Source organism: Hirundo rustica, chromosome 1, assembly GCF_015227805.2.
Source record: "Hirundo rustica isolate bHirRus1 chromosome 1, bHirRus1.pri.v3, whole genome shotgun sequence".
NCBI classification, from domain to species: Eukaryota; Metazoa; Chordata; class Aves; order Passeriformes; family Hirundinidae; genus Hirundo; species Hirundo rustica.
The window spans coordinates 82,447,502-82,467,807 of record NC_053450.1 but is presented as its reverse complement, the minus strand read 5'-3'; positions in this window follow the sequence as shown (position 1 = coordinate 82,467,807).

The following is a 20,306-nucleotide window of genomic DNA, read 5'->3' as shown; positions in this document are numbered from 1 at the left end:
TTCCTAAGGGGTTTCTATTCTTTCCTATTTAACTTTAATAATGCCTAACCAATAGAAAAATAAAGCAGCAGGAGAGGGTATTCCTGTGAGTCAGCTCAATCTCCACTGAAGTGGTAGTCACTGTCTACCTAAATCCCAGAGACCACAATGTTCTGGGACTGGGGAAAAAACCTGTAACTTCCATAAACACAAGTTTTGATTATTTTAAATTTAATCCTTTAAAGACAATCTTCAACCCAGACTCAGGTTGTTAAATCTCTTAAGAAAACGGAATAATCTTGCAAAACTTTCATACAGAGGATTGTGAGTGCACTTCAGCTGAATCAATTAGCTTTCTCAATGACTCCTAGATAGCTGAAGTCTCCTGTGGCTTTTCTTTAAAAACCAACATAACAAGTATACATTTTGGAGTATAAGATTGTTGTTCAAAGTTGAGATTTTATTAAGCAGAGAAAGAAAAAAAAACCCACCAAGACAAATTCCCCTTCAGTATGATCATCTTAACACACAGAATATTTGGTTGGTTTTTTTTTTTTTTTTTTTTTTTTTTTTTTTTTTTTTTTTTTTTTAATCTTTGGATTAGCAGTAGTAGAAAAAAACACAAAAGAAACTGTTCTCTTGGAAGTAGAAATCTGATTGGGTGCATAAAAACAGAAAAAAATCAGACCTAAGAACTAATTAAAATTAGTAAAATCTGGTTTAAAAACATATCCTTCCAAATTTGCTAAAAAAATTAGTTACATTGACACTGGCGATATTCAAATTGCTGATAAGGGAGTGGATTTTGAGATGAAATGAGGATATATTCAAATTGCTGACAAGGGAGTGGATTTTGAGATGAAATGAGGATATCTTCTCTGCTCCAGGAAAGAGAAAGGTCTTGGCTAGAAAAAACTGAGACAACATATACCAAATATCCCGCTTTGCTATCCAGCAAGCAACAGCTGACATTATTCCTTCTAAGCTCTCCTCTTTCTTTCATGCACACAAGTGCAAACAATGATGGATTATGTGCTATTTAAAATTATTCTGTGCATCTGGATTCAGATTAGAATTCTTTTCTTCCTTGCCTATGAGCGTATATAATATTGTGGGTAGTATAGAACCAAGTGATTGACTGTTAATCAGCCCGAAATGATAGGTTATTTCTTAAATATAGTATTTTCTGGCAGCTCCCTGCTTCAACTCTGCATTTCAATTGCTTTGTTCTCTTCATACAAAATGTGTTTATTTGCTAGTCTCTTGTTAGGATGTCCGGGAAGGATAGTTGAGCTAAAGTTGCTCCTTATTTTAATTTATTTTTAGGAAATCTCATGGAATGAATAGAAAGGAGTGTAGCTTATGAAGAAGGAACCAGCACTATTCTATATACTCATCCTAGGGAGCTGTGTGTTTTGTATGTAGTGATGATTTAATGACATCACTGAAACAACCTGCTCATTATTCATGGTTGGTTTAATCTAGCTAGAAACTAGTAATTGCACTACTTTTCTCTTCTGCAGTTAGTTTCATTACAGTGACTATATCTGCATTTCTGTTTCCAATACACACAGCTAGCATCTGTGCTATCTGTTCTCTTAATGAGGTTCACTAGACAACATTGGTATTGCATTTTCAGTTGTTTTTTCAGGTGAAATTTCTGTTGAAGTTTTCCATATTGGCAATGTGCTTCAGATAAGGTATATCAGGCAGATTAAGACAAAAATCAATCAGTCATGTCTAACAATGAAAATGGGTGCCACTAGTTTTCTCATTTAGAAAGTCAAGTCTGTTGAACTGTGCAGTTTATAGTCCTTAGGATCTCTGCACATCTGTGCAGACCATAAAAATCTCTCCAATGGAAAAATAGAGATCCCAACAACACTAGCTGTGATATTATCATAGATTGTATCATAACATATACACATAAAAAGAGAAAATTATTATTATTTGCATAGCACAGCATCACTTTTTAGAGTTTTCTGGACTTTTATTGTTTAAATCGACAACTTTACTGTTTAGAGCACACTGAGGGTTTTTTCTAGTAATTACCCCTAAAACAAAAATGATAGAGTTTTGAGTTAGCTTTATTTGGACTTGAAGCCGTAGAAGAAAATTAACAGGGTTAATCTCAGAGTAATTAATTTATTTACAGACATATATTCAAAATCTCATTTCTCTCCATAGCAGTATAAACATGCAAAATTAGTCCACTCACAAGAGCCCCATACCAACGTTATCATCCTCAGCAAGGTACAATTTTCTACCTCTTGATCTCCATTCCTTAAAACAAAAAATCCATAGCCCTCCATAGTTTTCTATATAGTTTATTAGACTGAAAATCACTCTCTAGTCACTTTATGCTATACATGTATACAACCAATTTCTGAAACTGGAAGCTCATAATTTGTAGATCTTACAAGTGTAAGATTTAACTTTTAATAATTTTATTGAAGTTGTTGACAACCAAGCTAGCTGTTGATAGTTCGTTAATTGAGTTTATATTGTATTTCATTTTTATATTGAGTTTTGTAATGGTTTCTTCTGTACCACCGGTTCCCCTGGAAAATGTATCACGAGGTTTGTCCCTGCTGCTTCTCCCCGCCCATCCTCCCACACTGGAATGTAACCCTACTCTGTTTCACTCCCACTTTGTCCCTGATTGGGTAGTGGCTTGTCCCTGCCTCTAGCCCCGTCCCCCCTGGGAAAAAGCCGTGGAATGATGTGGAAAGCTCTTTCTGGCTCTTGGGGCCAGGACGGTGACAGGGACTGAGCTCTGGACTCTGCAGGGGCAGGACCCCAGAATAAAGCCGTGATCCCCCCTGGACCAAGAGCAGACTCTTTCCTTTTGCCATCGACGGACACCTGCTCTCTCTAAAGAAAAAGGTTTGCAGCCTCCCTGGGATCTTTTGGAACTCTGAAGGGAAAATTCCTTCTGCCGTAGTTTCTCTCTCTTAAGCTAGCCGAGGCTAAAACAGAGCCAGGGCTCCGGGAGAGGGAAAGCCACTTCAGCTAGCAATTCGCAGTGTTTAGTTGAAAATGTGTGAATTCTCACTGTATACACAAGAAATCTGCTTTGAAAATAGGGTGTCTTAGGATGTCTCAGGCTAAGCCTTGAAATTAGCCTGTTACTTTGAAAGAGCTTGCCTGCAAATGATATCATTCAAAGCCTTTGTTACAGTGTTAATGTCAACCCAGTTTTGGAAATTTACAGTGCAGAGTTGGAGCAGTGGAAGGTCCAGAAACACTCATTTTAAATCTAGAGATGTTTCTCAGGCATCATGTGCCCTCACCTTTGTGGATGGCTTACATGAAGATTAACCAGAAAATATGTTTTTCCATCTCAAAGAGCAGCAGAGAGTAGAATAATGGTTAAAGTGAGCTTCAGATGTATTTTTGAAAGGAATCTGAATAGTAGTTCAGGAAGCAAAAACAAGAGATTTAGCAGCATGTTGGTCAAATTAATTTTTCTGCCCAAAGAATAAAATGGGAAATAACACTTAAGTACTTAAAAAAATTCTAGTTTCCCTGATGAAATATACATCTAGACAAATACTTCATTAAACAATTAATTGATGTAAAACAGATCTCTCTTTTTGTTGTTGTTGTTTTTATTTTCCCTATTGCTCTCATATTTGATTTTATGAACTCAGTAACATTTTCAAGTGTGTAGTTAATGCAGAAAGATTACACATTTGATCTGAAGTAATTTTTGAAAATTCATCACTGGAAACTAAGGCCAGGAACACTTTTGCATGCCAGGACACAGGACAAAGCCTGGATTTTAGAGAGTCTCTAGCAGCATGCATATAATTGTAATACCTGCAAGTTTGATTTCAGCTCCATACTTTTCCCATGATAAGGTCAATTACAGCAACCAAGCAAGTGACTCAGTATGTTTATATATGGGAGTATTTGACAAGAGAAATAGACCATTAAGTCCACATTGCAATGCACATGTATATTAATCTACCTCAAGTATTTCAAAGGCTGTTACAAGACTATACAAAGAAGACTTGCCAAAGCACCCAGCTCGAGCTGAGCAGCTGTGCTTTTGTTGCCACAGACAGACATGAGTGAATTCCTAGCAGCAGATAACTCATGTTACCCATCAGTCAGTCACTTTCCATGAGTTTGAACAAAGGCACCTGTTCTTGTTGTTGTCACAGCATTGTTCCACTCTGTCAAACTGTGCTTTCCTGACTTCTTTCAGATCCGAGAACTATGCAGCAGGGCAATATGGAGCTGCAATGATGAGGGTATTCTTTGCAAAAAATACTTTCTTGATGCAAACAGTTCTGTAATTCAAGCCATATGCAGTATCCATCTTCTTCTTCCCAGAGGATTTAACTTTGAATTTTATTTTCCTGCTGCAGCACATCACTTAAATGAAGAAGTAAATTATTATTTCTAATCCCACACACTCTCTGTAAAGGACACAGTATCACAAAGAGAAGGGTTCAGAACTTCAACAACATCAGATACCTTTTAATCCTTGTTTCCCTTCAACATGCATGTTTTCATTCAGTTTTTAATTACTAACAACTTAATTTCCACAAGATCCCTGCTTAAATAAGAAACTCAGAAAGGACAGTAAATGCTTCCTTGTTGACTAGCAAATATTTTCCTTCCTATTCACCAATCATTTTTTGACCTCAGATTTTATTTATTAGCTGCTGTTTAGGCTCTGCCATGAAGACAGAATTATTAATTCCCTTAATAGATTTTTTCTGTAGCCCTCATTATTCTGGCATCCAAGAACTTCACAAAAAAACCCACAAACAAACAACAAAAACACAAACATACAAACAAACAATAAAACCAAAACAAAAAAAAACCCACCCCCCCCCCCCCCAACCCAACAAAAGAAACAAACAACAACAAAAAAATAGTAATGGCTACAAAATCTCATGAGATGAAAATGTATATGTTCCATTTTAGACCTGGAACTGAGGACAAAAAAGTAAGAGGTGTTGGACTTCAGAATAACCAAATTCAGGCAGGTGTCCAGCTCTTCATAGACCACTGTACCTTGCCTCTCCATACAGTCACTTTGAACAGTTTTATCTCTAGCCCTTGCAACATTTTATGAAGATTGGCTTTATTATTCCAACAGACTTTCTGTACAGCAGAATAATTGCACCTGATCATGTCTGACACTTATGGTTATTTTTCTCTGTAAGGTTTTGAGCAATTAAAGAGAGACTGCTCTTATGGTATAAGCTCTCAGTGGAAGCACTGGTTTATGATTCCCACCCTCAACTATCCCAGTCCCCTGCCTCCAAAGACCCTGTAAGCGCTAAAAGATCCATCCTGACGACAGGTTTTTTTCCTGATAGTTCTAGCAAAAGCTCGACTTTCAAAATTCAAGAAATAGCTTGAGGAAGGAAAAGGAACCAACTGTTAGTTTGAGGTATTCACCCTTCTCTCTCAGTCCCCTGAAGAAAATGGCCATAAAAGATGGAAACTAAGTATAATAAGAGTTCAGAGGCAACTGAAGCGTTACTGCTGAAAGCCGGGCAGAATCAACACACCATTTATCAATCTCACTAAAGGATTCCTTTTATTCCCAAAAAGGCTCTTCTATAGTAAGATATTATTCCTCCTTGCTTATTCCTAAACAAAGCATGTTTGGGAAGAAGTGGGTTACATCAAGCCTTTTGCAGCCTCAAATAATAGACAGAAGTCAGAGATGGCACATGGTAGCTAGATTCTTTCACCAACTTCCTTCATTTACAGAATTTTTTTTAGTTCTTTGGTTGCAGCAAATGTGTAGATGCCTTACACCGAATCCATAGTTTTGCTGTCTGTAAATAAGGTATCTCACTTCAATTATTTGTACACAATCAAGAGTTATCAGACTCAAACACCTCATTCAGGACTGGGTAAGTCAACATCTAGAACTACATGTTCCGTGACTACACAGCCTTTATAGCTAGGCTTCATGCTCCAAGCTCTGAAGACAGAAAAGATGACTGTGTCAGTTTACTTTCAAAGCATAAGCAATCAGGCCATGGCCAAGTCTAAAATGTCACCATCTATATTCCCAGGAAAAAAAGCCGAGCTAAAAATGCCGGCATATTCAGCGCTATAAAACAAAGCAGCCCTCTTCAACCCATCCAGTTTCAGGAAAAAAATGTACAATTCCATGTCAAATTTTTGCAAATCTTTAGACAGAGATGCCCACTTTAAAAACAGAGTTCTCGAGCATTAACCTAGTCACAAACAATTATTTCCCCCAACTTTTAGGCGGGGGGTGGAAATTGCTTCTATTTGTCAAGTCAGCCCTCTCTATTGTCCTTAAAATGTAGGATAGAAATGACAACAGTAGATGAATCCTCTAGTCACTGCAGCAACAGCAAATATAATGATATCTAGGAGCCTGGACTAAGCAAAAGCCTGTTAAAAAACTGGAGAGCAGCACAGGTGTGGCAATAGCAGAGCTAATGAGCAGCACATGTTTTCAGTTTAAACCCTTAATTTAGAGTCCCTTCTGAGCCAGGAATAATCTCGGGAATGGAGATAACAGGTAATCAATGACCCCTTCAGCTAAGAAATCAAGAATGGAACTCAGTTTTATTGCCAGTGTATTACTAGGCAAATACTTAGTGAGTAATTTTTATTTATTCTATGGAGAAAAAGTGATGCTTTTATAGTCACATCATTCAGAAAGTATTTCCAAGAGAAATAACAGGTTGAAGAAAGGCTTTGAATGGTTGCATACAGTCATAGTGCTTTACCTTGTACTGTATCTCATTAGCTTATTTTACCTAGGGGCTAAGAACAGGATTAGTGTAATAGAGACTGAATAATTTTTTCTTGTATATGCCCATTAATTGTCCTGTCTGGGGTTTAACCTGTGTCATTAAATTCCATGCCAAAATGATTAAAAGCTTATTCATGTGATCAGAAGAGGTTTGGTCTTATTCCACTGCTGCACAGACAACTAAAAGTCCAGCAGATTTTTGCACTCTCACACTGCAGCTTCTGGTAATGAAGGGAAGGCATGTGGGCAACCCGCTGTGACAGGGAACTTTAAACAGCAATTAAAAGGCAATTGCTTCCAGCTTCTTCTTCTGTTTCATCCTCTTAGAGATGGAGAAGAAAGGATGGAGCACAGATTCACAAAGAAAGAGGAAAATGTGGAGACAAAGCAGAAAAAAGGGGACAAATAAAATGTGAGAGTCCTCCAATGCAGGAGGGAGCAACTACATATATTATATGTCTGCTTTTCTAAAGTATATCTGCCCTTTCCCAGGGGCTTTGACAGGAAAAAAATTTAAAACCTTTTCCTAAGGATGCTTCCATTGCTTCTACAAAGGAATGGGAGATTTTGGAAGACAACCTTTGCATGATGGAAGGAGCATTTTACACCTGGAAACATTATACCTTCCTACTCCTAGGTTCCCTCACTATTACCAAGTGGAAAGAACTGCAAAAGTGGTATTGCACAATTTCACAGTCAAAACCTATGTTGAGTATAGAGAGAGGCTTCAGTTCTGCTGAGACACCCTTGGCTGGGGTCATCAAGTTTGGCAGCGCAGACCCGCTCTGGCTCTGCAGGCATTTGTTGCCTCCTGCTGCCCAGTAGTTGGGATGGCTTCCTAATTTATGAAAGGGTGGCTAATTTCCAAGGTAAACAAGGACAAATTTAGCTCTAATGTCAAAGAGGATCACAAATCACAGAAATTAACACCCAAGTCATTATGAGCTATGTCCCCAAATATTGAATATGATGGTAGAAGAGGTCAAATTGCTGCTTGAATGTGTTTCTGGAATGTGGATTGTGCTCTAATGGAGGCTACAGGTGCAGTATACGTGAAAGAATTATCTCTCCACCCCTGGTTGCTCAACACTGAGGATATACCATTACATGTCATGATGCCTACCTTACTGAGTTAACTTTATTAGGAACTAGGCAGAGATATTGGCAGGTCTGCATGTTGCTTCATCAGATAACCTATCCTTTCTTGCTTAAAGTGAGTAGTTGAAGTCTACAAAAATTATTTCCATTTCTGGGTTAGAGAAACACAGGTGACAAGCTGATGAGAAACTTATACCTCATAAATATCCACATGCTTCCTTAAAATATTTAATAGATTTTAAATGTTCTACATGAGCAAAGGTTGCATTTTCATCAGTACTCTTTTGACAAATATGTAGTTGTTCCTTGAGTACCGTCAGAATTCTTTTTCTCATTTGCTAATAATTTCATTAGAAATAGATTTGGGAGAATCCCCTGGGGTTGTTTGTTCTGGTCCATAGAAATAAATTGCTTTTGCAAAATGGGGCAGAGATGACTCTGTCTTACAAGTGTGGGAAATTATTTCTCTAGCTTTAATTTTTACATAAATATGATTTTAGAAAGATGGATTGCTTTTTATGGGATAGCTTCAAAATATATTAAATGCCGTAAATCTTTGTCTGTAGAGATCATATTCAGGAGAGATAGATTCTAAATGAGTAGATTTTATTATTGTAGAGAAGTTGAAAACAGTCATGGCAAAAGATCTTTTAGAAGTGACTGCACATGAAATGTTTGTGCTAAACTTTTCTCATGACACCCTTACCACACATTCATTCCTTATTCAATTCCACTTATTAGAAATTGAAAGGTTTGCTTTATCCAAAATAGGGTATTTTTTTAGATGTTAAACTTTCTTGTAGAGTAGTAGATTTTTGGTTTATCTCATCTGGATATTTGCCAGAATACTTAGTGCATATGTTTCTCTAGCTAGATAAATAGATAACGACCAATGATTTTAGCTATCAGCCTGAAGATCAATGCTCTTAAAAAGCCATCAGGTAAACAACGAAACTCTGTAGACATTTGTTTTTCTTGTCTACCACTGTAAGTGTGACTAGTGCATAAATTCTATATACAAGCAAATAATAAATATTATAGCTATGGACTCTAATAAACAAAGACAGTGACAACTAGAGGGCTCAGTAATTTCAGTCCCATACAATTTTATTTGATTCTCCCAGTGCTCACCTAACTCAGACCATTTTCTTCACCACAATAGCTGGAGGGAACTATGAAATGTAGGACAGCAATTCTGTCCGTTTCAGCACCATGCTCACAACAAAACTCATGGAAGCTGATGACCTCAAAAGTTACTTGTGTATGAGATGAAAACTGTTCCCTTGGTTTTCTGGCATAGTAGTGTCAGGTATATGCACACAATATTCTTTGATCATAAAAATAAGCTATTGGCTCCTTGGTTAAAGATAAGTCATAAGTCCTGCAAAAATTTCTCTGAGCAGAATCTACCTGTGTTTCTCTGAGACTAGGTACCGAGGCCAACATAAGCTTCTATAGAGTAAAAGATTGCAATGTATTTTCTTCATTTCAAAAAACAAAAACAACAACAACAACAACAACAAAAAAAAAAACCAAACAAACAAACAAAAAACCCCACCACCTTTGTTAACAACTACAGATAAAGGATATAAAATTTGTTCTCACTTCTAGTAAGTTCTCCAATGTCTTCAATACATTTATTTCTTAACTAGTTTATTTGTTCTATTTTGTGTTATCCAATTTTTTATTTTGTATTTTTATTATTTATTATTATTTACTATGTTGTGCTTTTAAAATAGCTAATTTTTAATGCGTTAATTGCATTTAAAGTACTATTATCAGTTAGCTGTGACAGGATGAACTGCTCTGCTTTTCCTAATTAATTATTATCTGTTATGTTCTGCAAAGGTGTGCATTTCAGAATAAATTTTACTTTCCCCTCAGGGTATTGCTAATATTATTTTAGATTTAAGGTGTGATTTCAACATCAACTCTGTATCTGAAATAAATAAGAATTTTTGCTCTTACTACTACCACCACCACTACTACTACTACTACTACTACTACTACTACTACTACTACTGAAATTCCAGGGCCCTTATTTCAACTTGTCAGTGCAGTATATTGAGACTTATCTGTATTTGTTCTGCCATTAACTGGTGTTAGCTGCGATAACAATCATCTAAAGGTTAAGGCACTACTGGCTAAGCTTCTTCATCTTTGCTCTGTGGATATCACACATAGTTAAGATTTAAGAAACTTAAACAGTAGTAGGTTTTGTGAATGGGGGCAGGGAAAGGCTGCAGTGGAACTCTCAAGTTTTAGCTGTAAACTAATGAACTAATGAAATAGCCTTTGGGGAAAAAAAAAAAAAAAAAAAAAAAAAAAAAAAAAAAGAATAACAGCACACTGGCACCACCACCACCTGAAGGGCCTGGAAGGTTGACCCTTTCTGCCTCAGACAGATGCTGTAGAACTTTGGACCCAAAAGCAGTCAGCAGTAGATTGCATCTGTGACTGAGCAGCAATACTCATGATCAATAGAGAAAGGAAGAGAGGTGGACACCAGGGAGATAGGATGCAAGACCATCCTGTGCAGGGCAAAATAATTTGGAAATGAGGTTAAGCCTCCATCTGAAATTTCAGTATTTGTGACTTCTCCAAGAGGTTTTATGAACAAAGCATATTTTCATGAAAATTAGTAGAACCTCAAGAGTGAGTTAATCATAACAAAACAAGAATCCTTAATTTACAAATACTGCTGCCTCAAAAGACTGTCGTGTCATTCATCCTCCCCTGCCCCAACTGGGTAGAAAAAACAACAACCAACCAAAACAAACAAAAAAACCCCCACAAAACCAAACAAAAACAAAAACCCAAACAAACAAAACAAACAACCCCCAAAAAACTATAACAAAGGCTTCATGAGTTAAGGACTGGAAGAAAACACCTCAAAGGCAAAAGCGGCTCAACTTCAGGTTGAAAATTGAATTTATCACTAACAGAATCAGAGGAGGATAACAAGAAGTAAAATGAGCCCTTTCCCCCTCCCCAGCCTCTTCCTCCTTCCCACTGATAGTGCAGGGAGACAGGGAATGGAGGTTTTTTTGGGTCAGTTCATCACGAAGATTTTCTTTTGCTGCTTTGGGAGAGGAGTCCCTCCTCTGTGAGGCCATGGTGTCCCTCCCAAAGGAGACAGCTCTCTGTGAACTTCTCCAATGTGGTTCCACTCTCACGAGCAACAGCCAAACTGCACCTGCTGCAATGTGTGTCCCTCCCATGGGCAGACAGTGCTCCCAAAACTGCTGCAGTGTGGGTCTGTCTTTCCACAGGGTGCAGTCCTCCAAGGACAGGCTGCTCCAGCCTGGAAGCAGGGCCCCCTCTCTCCACTGGGTCTTCCACAGGATCAGAATCTCCTCCAGGCATCCACCCCCTATGGCATGGGCACCTTCCCCACAGGCTGGGGATGTCTGCATCCCCTGTGGATCCCCCTGGGCTCCAGGAGCACAGCTGCTTCACCATAGTTTCTCCAGGACCTGCAGAGGAATCTTGACTCTAGCACCTGGAGTACCTGGAGAAGCCACTGCTTCTGCACTGACCTTGGTGCCTCCATATGATTTCCCTCACATGTTCTCACTTCCTCCTCTTCTCTGACTAGAAAACAAACAAACAAACAAACAAACAAACTGTGTGCCTTTTGTTACAATTTTCTTCTTATATATATATCATCACAGAGGCAACTGTTGGACATCGTGGAAGCTTCCAGCAGCTCCTCACAGAAGCCACCTCTGTGGCCCCCTGCTACCAAAAACCAGGCCATGCAAAACCAATACATTAGGAAGGGAAGTGAAGACAAAGGTTTTAGTTTAACATTGATATAAAAAAATATTAATTATGTATCTGTTGTTTTCTTCAAATAAATCACATGGAAATACTGCTAATGAGTACCGAAGTTATATACTAGAGGATAATGTTTTGGGAGCAGAATTTCAGAAAGTGATATTTTTTCCATAATTCTACTTACTGAAAATCAGAGATTGAGTTTGTTTTCCCAGTCCCAGTGATGCAGAAGACTCCAGCTGGATGGAAATGATACTACATTCTGACACGCTGTCCTAGGGTAACTTTATGATGCTTGTATCCCCAATCGTCTGTTCTGTTTGTGCTGTATATTGAGTCCTGTGCCTTTAAGACTGGTTCTAAGAGCAAGGAGAAGCGCGGAGTTTGTTTTGAGAAAACTGCCTGACTCCTCCACATTCCTCTCTGGACGGGGTGTTCGGCGGAGGCTTGGAGAGACTGCAGGACAGAGATTTCTTTTGCTTTTAGTTAGTTTCAGCTAGCTAGGGCAGAGAAGTTCCCTGGACTGGTTTTTTTTCCCCTTTTCCTTGGAACTGTTTAAACCTGCCCTGGACTGAAAACCCAGGGGAGCACTGGGGGCTGCACCTGTGGCCCACCGGGGCCTGGACCTCGGCATTTTCCAGCAGCGCCGGAGGGACTGGGACTGAGGAGAGACTGAGAGAGAGCCGAGCTACACCCACGGCAAGGACTTTCTCAGTTTGCCATCTCACTTCAGAAGGAGAGGTTTTATTGTTTTCATATTATTCATTCTTTATACTTGTATGCACTTCATTTGTTTAGTAAAATAGTTTTTTCCACTTTTCTCCAAAGAGTTTTTTTTTTACCGGACCGATTGGAGGGAGGGGCCACTTGGGTTTGCTTCCCAGAGGGATCCTATTCAAGGGTTTTCTCCCAAATTTGTCCCTAAACCAGGACACACGCACACTTGAATTTACTCCTCAAGGAAGCCGTGGAAAACAGGAAGAGGAGGGGAATTCTGGTGTTTTCTTCTGCTTTAAGAGGAAAGTCCATCATATGGCCAGGAAACATACCTGAGCCTGGTCATTGGGAAAAGCTTTCTGTGTCCTCAGTTCCAACAGAAATTTTAAGCTAGTTGTTTCTACATGATTTCATTATCTCAGGGTTTGGGAAGCAAGGAAACAACATGAACATTTGCAAGTTCTAGAAACCCTGGAGAAATGAACAGGTGAGCAGCAGAGCAGAAGTGTGGAGCTGTACTAGGGATGTACAGGAACATAGAGTATTTTACCTAAATCTTACAAAGTGCTGACATGGGTTTCTGTAACACACATGGACTGATTTCAGAGTTTATTTATAATGTGAGTGTAGGCCCAAATTATACAGCACTTTAAATAAGCTTCACCGTAAGACAAACTCACCAGATTATTCTCAAAGATAAACTTACCAGTTCTGACTTCAGGTTAGAGTTCCTGGTAGTTACAAATGTGAGAAGCTTTCTTAGCGGCAAGAAATAGCATCTGAACTCAGAAAAAGAAAAATATTGGAAATGTTTCTCACATCCTTCCACAAAAAAACACCTAACTCATCACTCTTGTGCTACTCAAAGAGTAAACTGATATTAGTGACGATATCCACTTGCATACTTAGATTCCAGATATGATTGTTCCAGTCCTTGTTCCAGTGTTATAGGCAAAGTTCACACAGTGGTTTGGAAATCTTTAGAAAGAAAAGCCACATGAAGAGCCATATTATTACTACTATTATGCCTTGTTTGGGACGTTTGCGCTCTTTTTGTTTATTACATTGTTTATTAAAAGCCTCAGTTGCATGTATATTTAACATTGAAAAGATACCAAACAATGTGTTTATTATCCTTTATTTATTATCAATGAAAAAATTACAAATACCACCCATTCGAGAAAATAATTGCCTTAAATAACAGTATGGCTAACATCTATTCAGAAAAGCCAGTGAAAGCACAAAGGTTTTGAATAATTTTTCTTTTAAAGGCAGTCAGAATTAAGCTTTTGTATTAGAGACAAAAGTACCTTTATTTCCTGACCTTCTATGTGGCAAGCTGTGTACATTACACCATAATTATGATTCTGAAACATAAGTGATGTGTAATATTGCAAACTTTCTGTTGCTCACAATGTTAATGCTGAATAATAAAGGTATCTTTCATAGTAACGGTAATTTCAAAAAACTTGCAACCAGCTAATAATTTCAAAAACATTATTCACTAAGTCTACAAAATATATATCATGGGCTATGCCAAGGAAAGAACTGCAGAACTGAAGTCTCCCCCCCAAAACAACCAAAAATGATAAACAGTTGATATTTAGAGTCAAACTCATATCAATGTATGTCAATGAAGATAGACCACTTGAATGTGAGTTAATTCACATGTTTTATAGACTGAGAAATGGAAGTTTCACTGAGATGAGAATTTTTTACTTCCAACACAGTATTTTCCAAGGTTTCTCCTAAGCAGTCCTATTGTGAGTTTGGATACTTTGTTCTGAAGTGTGTTCATGGGGAAATCAGGATAAAAAACTCTTACATGTATAATTACAGATTTTTACAAAAATTATTTATTGACATCATTACTAATAGAAATGAACTTTCTCTGCACCTACATATAGGCAGCAGCTGCAATTTCCCACCTTTTTAAATGCAGAAGCTAAATGAATAAGCCTACTCAATCTTGCATATAGCTAAAATGCTTCAAGTTGACCCCAGTTCAAACAAGCAGTTTAGTACATGCTGAAAATCAATATTCAGCATAGCATTTAAATACACATTAATCACCAAAGACATAAATAAATTGAGCATAAATTCTAAACCTGTGTTTGAACACTGCCCTTGAAAACATATTTAGATGCCCAAATATTAATAAAATTACCTCCCCAGATTTTCAATAATGGCTATCTTGGAAAATTAATTCCCAGTTAAATTCTGGAAGTAATTTGCACCTGAGTAATAACTAAGTTAATTACTAGACATCTTGCACTTTACAAAGCTAAGCCAAAGGATTAAAATATAGATCCTTGACCCTTTTTTTGGTAAATCATTATTCTCCTCATAAAAATCTTAGTATTTTGTGTAAAGAACGGTATTTGATATACAACGGGTATACAGCTGCCACGAATCTCCGTTTCTGAGGAAAACTATTGTTTGGCTGTAGCTGAATAGATTCTTTATAAAGTTTTTATGGAAGAGGGTGGTGGAGCTCAGATTTTTAATTCTACTATTGGGGGTTAAGTTTTCCTATAGAATTTTTCCCCCCATAAGTTCCTAAGAGACTAAATACTGATGCTTAAAGGGTACTTGACCCACACAAAAGAAGTAGATCACTTAGCTTGGGGGGGGGAGAAAAAGGCTCGGGGGCTCTGGGAGCTGAGGGTTTTTTCCTCTGCTCTCGGCTTGGGAGAGGACGGTCAGGGGACTGCTGGCTGGGTGAGGAGTCCACTGTTAACAGAGGGTCTGGTCCTAGGAATTCTACCACCATCCATCATCTGCTGGAGTGCCCAGGAATTTGGAGCCCCTTGCCTGCCCTGCTGGAGCTGGGTCAGCCCCGGTCCAGCCATCGCAGCTTCTCCAGCACTGCTCACTTCGCCTGCCAGGACACCCCCTTCCTGCCGGGACAACCCACCGCTTCCAGCCATCAGCCCCCGAGTTTCCACCATTTCAGCTTGGTGGTCTTGGGGTCCCGAGAGATCAGACTGCCCGGGGCTTGTGAGACAAATCCCCCTCGGGGTCCTTGGTTCTGTTTATTATTCTTATTCTTATTCTTATTCTTATTCTTATTCTTATTCTTATTCTTATTCTTATTCTTATTCTTATTCTTATTCTTATTATTTTATTTTTATTATTTTTATTATTGCTGTTGTTTGTTTGTTCTGTTATATTTACTAGTAAAGAACTGTTATTCCTTTCCCCATAGTTCTGACTGAAAAGCCTTTTTAATCTTCTAAATTATAATGACTTGGAGGGAAGGGATTGGAATTCCCCATTCTTAGAGAGGCCTCACCTCTCCCTAGCAGATACCTGTCTTTCAAACCAAGACACAGACTAACCCAGTAAGCTGAAAGTTAAGACCTTCCCAGGCAAAAGTTTAAGGAAAGAGGGAGATTAATGAATTAGTGGCATCTTTGTTAGGTTTAATTATGTTCTGTCAGTAGAATATAAACCTATCATAACTTAAGAAGGTTTTCTTTTTTTGTAACTCCTGTAATTAAACACAAAGTGATCCTTAGATCTTGCCATGTCCAAAAAGAGTCAGTCCTCAAGATTCCTAGGTCAAAAAACCAGCACAATATGCAATGTGTGAACACAGGCATCTAAAGTAATTTTAATGAACAGCTTGTCAAAATGCCTTCTAAGAGGCAAACTGTTCTAAAAAATTTAGAAAGTAAAAACTCTCATAGGGAAATCTGTTGAAAAAAATACTATCACTTTCATAAATTAAAAAATAGGAGGGTGAGGGGAAATAAGAAAATTCAATTCACCATCAGAAATTAGTCACTGCAAGTGTATTCCTATAGTATTTGTTACAGGAAAATGATTAATCCTTAGAGAAAATAAATTTTACAGTAAGTGAATTTCCTACCTCATTCCATCATATTTGGGTCATTTTAATTATCTTGCTTTTCTGAATACTTAGATACATCAATTACTAAAAAGGTTAAAATTTGTCCCAGTCACACAGATACAACAAATACACTTTAATAGAATATTGAGTAAAAACATGTAAAAAAGAAATATTGGAGAAACATCTTAAAAGACTAGAAATATTCAAAAGTGAAAAAGAGTAATATGGTTCAGGAGAAAATTGTGACAAGATTTCAAATACAATACTTGATGAACTATATGAATGCAGAAACCTGAAGGAAGAGGAGAAAGAGTCATCCATTAGTAGAAATAATAAGAAGAATATAACAGTGGTAATAATAATAATAAAAAAAAAAAATACTGGGAAATAAAGTGAGAAGTGTAGGAGTTAAAGAAGGTTAAAAAACAAAAACAAAAACAAAAAAACCTGCCCCCCCAAAAAAATCCAAACAAACAAAAAAAAAACCACAAAACCAAAACCAAAACCAGCAACAAAAAAGAAAAACCGAAACCCAAAGCCACCAAAACAGGAAAAAAAAAATAAAAAAAACCAAAAATAACCCACAAAAAAACCCCACCAACCCCTGAGCACCTTAAGAAAACCTCACAACATAAAAAAGGGACAACCAAGAGGAAAATGCAGAATATATAGTAGGGTGAATAACTTTCTAACAGGAAAAAAAGTTAATCTCAAATAAACCTGAGAACAATTTGTTATTCTGTTTCCCATTTTGTACAAAATTTAGTTTAAACTTGTATCCCTTCTCAAAAGCCTAGCTAACAATCTGTTTCATGAAACAAATCTTCATTATTCCCTATAAAAATACTAGAATACACCTGCCAAGTTTTGTGTGCAGTGGTTTTCAGAAGTAGGTTCTGGGGAATGCTTATGAGCAAAGAAGTACATAATATTTTTGGCATTTCTGTTTTTTAAAAACAGAACTTTTAATAATGCAATCAGATTCCAACAGAGGCTTAGAAGTCCATTATACCAACAAGAACACAAGTTGAAGAAAGTACACAAACAAAATCAGAATTAAATTTTTGTACACCTTGTTGTTGCTCCTCTCTTCACGCTGTTTCTGAAGAAGAAAAAAAATGCTTAAATTGTGGCTAAGGAGAGTTTACTTCATAGTATGATGTGTCCGTCACAGAAATTGTGCATGAAAAAGACAAGTGAGGTTTGAGAAAATGGTGGTTTATACCCATTATGCCTAGCAAGGACTATTGTATTGTAACATGAGGAAACATCAGGAGGTTTTTTACCTTATTGCACAGGCCATGGATTACCAGGGTAACCTACATTACTTAAAATTAATCCATCAAACTTTAGTGAATTGAATGGGAATTAGATACTTGTCAGAGGTTCTTTTAAAAATCTCAGATTGAGAATCAAATCATATTTAACTGTTATAAATAAAATGAATTATGGACACTCAAATAAGTGAAATCAAAATGGCTTAAAATAATAGTAACATAAATTTCAAAACTTTTGTTTGCATTTTAATATCACTTGCATTTCTTTGTTTTCAATTCTAGTACCTCTTGTTCTTTTTTTATCTTTTTTATTTACTTCATGCCTGTAACTCTTAAGCCCAAAAAATCACTGATAAAATCTACTGACTTTGAGACACTTACAGATGGCCACATTCCACTAGGCGCTGAATATGCATGTAATAAATGTCTGTTTCTATATTAAGTAGCTTAATATTCTACAACTACTGAAATTCTACTTGCACTAAAATATTCAGAAATCGACTTGGACTACATGCTTAGAACAATGAAGTTACCAAATATACTGCATTTTTCTTTTAAAGTGATAAATGCTCCCAGCTTGCACCTTATTTCCTACACCTGGGAAGGTATATGTCCACTGGCTATCAATTCCTATGAAATTTTCTCTGATACAGTGCTTTTAAAAGAATGATCACCTACTATGATTTGCATTTAGTTTTACATCTGTTTTATGTTTCCAGTTGGACTCAGAGGTTATATGGAATGTTTCTGTTTGGATTCCTTCAAAATCAGCATGATTGATTATTGGGAATTATAAGATTTGTCTGTAGATATTAACTCTACAAAAGAATCCATATGTTATAAATCCTTGATGATTTATTGCAACTGTTCTGGAAGCTAGAAACTGCCTGCCCAGAACTGTTTACTCTGTTAAGGTCTCACATTTAGCCAGGGTCTGCAATATGTCCTAAATCTGTCCTTCTTTTATTTATTTATTTATTTATTTTCCCCTTCTAAGACCACCTTGTACCACTGGTAATAACATCCCTCAAGAATGAGCCAATTAAGTAACATTAGCCCCAAAAATCAGACTAAAATGAGAATCTGATAAGTATATTTTTTTAAAATTTATTTCATTTTGTAATATTTGTCTTGATTTCTATAGTACTGGAATAATAGTGCCTATAAGAAAGAATTAATTAGAAGTCACAGAAGTTATTAGTAGGCAGTTAATTAGCACATCAACATTAAAGCTGATTTATTCTGTGGGAATGTTTCCATTTTGACAGCTTCATAGGTCTCAAAATAGAAACATCCCTACAGAATAAATCAGATGTTCCCTTGCTGTGGCAATGGAGTTGTATAGATGAAAACAGGTTATCATTCAGCTAGTTGCTAAAGTGCTTTGGAGCACTATGGACATAAGAGAGAAATCATTAAGAGCTGTTTAACTTGCTAGCCCACACTACACATTCTCCTGATCTTGGTGCTAGCAGGATTTGAACTTGTCTAGGTTTGTCTCCCATCAGCAATGTTGTAACCTCTGTGTAGGAGTACCTTAACTGGAGAAATGTATGTTTTTGCTTCTATAAAGAATTTTAGAATCTATCTTTTGAAGAAAACGTGTACTAAATAAATGAATATTAGGTGTTTTTTTTTAGTTTGTAATTCTACTCCCACTTCCTACAAATGTAATTTTTGAAAAAATAATGTTTTCAAACATAAGTTGGAAACCTAAAGTATATCTGTACAGCAAAAAGGATGAACTAATCTTCAAACAACAGAAGAGTAACATTAGCAGATAAACCAGAAAGCACTTTGGTTATTTCTACTCTTAGTCATCAGCATTTCATTGATCCAAGCACCAGGCATCAAAGTGATTCTGTCATTAAAAATTTTCCAGTTTGGGATAAGAAATAAAAATATTAGCCTTGACTTTGTAGTTTGGGATAAGAAATAAAAATATTAGCCTTGCCTTTGTGTTCATGTTCAGCATTGTCATCATCTTTAAAGGGGGTCTAAATACTTATGAATTCTGTGGAGTCCTCAATGGTATTTCTCGGCAGTGCTCTTGCTGGCCCCTCACTAAGCAAAGAGAAGCTGCTTACAGGACATTTTTCAATGATGTGCTGCCTGAGATGTTTTCAAAAGATGCCATTAAAGGAACTTTATGAAGCAATAGCAACAATGAAGCAAGTAAATGACACAAACCTTTTATCTAATAGAAAAATATTTCCATGCAAGACTGAAAGAGGCTGGAATTTTGGAGAAAATTTCCTTGTCCAAGGGACACAATCAAACAGTTTTTTGCTACAAAACAACATCCTCAAAAGACCTCAACAATCAGGGCTAAAAAAAGTCTTAGGCACTTGGAGGTGTCTCACTACCTGCTCAGACGATGAAGAATAATGCAAAACCTGAAGCTATATTCATGGTTTACTGTACAGTGTGTGACCTTTTGCAGAACAGTCTCAAAACCACTGAAGAAAGCAGCCAGATAGAAAACAGGAAATTCTCTCAGACTTAGGTGCCTAAATCAGGATTGCACAGATGCAATTTTTTCAATTTAGTATTTCCAGTAATGGAACATAGTTTGAACTATTTTTTTATCTGTTCCAAAATATGGCTGATCAAAGAACCATTCTGCCAATGTCCATGGCACCTACATTTTTCATAACAGTTCAGAGATTTTGAACACCCTCAGGAAACTAGAAATATGAGACCTAGCCTGTTTTCAGCCTGAGAAGGTACAAATCTATATTTCCTATTCTCGAGTTTAGTTTCTACTAAGTGACAATCACAGAACTACTTTCCCAATGGCTTCTATCTTTTGGTTGTCTGATGTGAAATTTAT